We start from the raw sequence: 1232 nt of genomic DNA, 5'->3' as shown, positions 1-1232 counted from the left end.
AGCAAGGAGAGGTGCCTCCTCTGTTACATATACAACAAAGCCTTCAAGAACAAGTCCCACCTCAAGGACCACGAGCAAAGGCAAAATGGCAAGAAGCCCTTCATGTGTGGCTCCTGCACCAAGGCTTTTACCAAGGTGTTTGATCTGAAGCAGCAGGAGAACAATGTGCCCAATGAGTGGAAGAAGGTAATCCCCAGTGCCATGCCGTGTGCCATGGCCATAGATGGCAAGCAGCAGCTGGAGGCCATCACCTTCAGCTAGAATCAGGGGACTGGGGTGTTTGTGGCAGGAATGCTCAGCCTGCATCCTCATCCATAAATGCCAGCCACTGCATTGTGGTGGAATCTTCCAGAGCATTGTACTTGCTGGACTTAAGGCAGTGCTTGGTTGAGTGTTTTGAAAACTTCACAAGGAAATACAGTTCACTGTCCAGTCTGGTGTCTAGTATTCATGTTGCCAGTAAGCACCTGCTCCCTCTTTTTATGATTTCTGGTTTTAATTTGAGAACTCCTGTGTCCAGTTCAAGAAGTGAGAGACTTCTTTCCCTTTTTTAAATTCATCTCTCCATCTTCTGCACCAAGGAGTGCATTGTATAGAATGATAATTGAGTGAATGGATTTCCTGATCATCACCATTCTATGTGACATAGGGCCACAAAGGCATTTTTTAGAACTTTAGCAAAAGTACTTCATGTAGATGCAGAAAATATGGGTGAGTCATTGACCAAGACCACTGTGTGCACAGATACAAAAACAAGTTCTGAAAATGCAAAGAATGAAATAAAAATTTAAAAAATTAAAAGGAATATAGCAATATTAATATCTGACAAAAGATATTCAAGGAAAAAACTCTTTGATATAAAGTTGGAGATGACATTGATCTTAAAGGACCTGACATATTCGGTAAGATGGGAGTTTAAGGAGGCCGGGATGATACATGGAATTCTGGCCTAAATCAATCTGACAGTGGAGCCAGAGATTCTATGGACCCATGTCATTGTTATTTCTGCAGTCCACGGGTAATAACTGGGTTGGAGTATTCAACATCTGGCAGAAATCTTATATTGGATCCCCTTCCAATGTAAAAGCAATCCAGTGATTGGCAGTCATCATTGAACTTTGGATGTAGTGGTATATTACACTTGGAAATAGTGTTCTTACCCATTTATCAAGACTTTTAAAAGGCTCAGTTTTGAGTAAGGCTATGAGCAGTAAGAAAGGTTATTTTAATTG

The 1232-nt window shown here is 41.2% G+C and overlaps 1 pseudogene; it reads left to right on the top strand.

Moving 5' to 3' along the window:
• The window catches only part of LOC104983074, a 3895-nt pseudogene extending 3634 nt beyond the window's left edge, over window positions 1-261 (top strand).
• Window positions 262-1232: the final 971 nt, after the last annotated feature.

This window comes from Bison bison, unplaced genomic scaffold (genome assembly GCF_000754665.1).
Source record: "Bison bison bison isolate TAMUID 2011002044 unplaced genomic scaffold, Bison_UMD1.0 scf7180017861213, whole genome shotgun sequence".
NCBI classification, from domain to species: domain Eukaryota; kingdom Metazoa; phylum Chordata; class Mammalia; order Artiodactyla; family Bovidae; genus Bison; species Bison bison.
The sequence above is the reverse complement of the archived record's forward strand: the minus strand, read 5'-3'. Positions and strand labels throughout refer to the sequence as shown.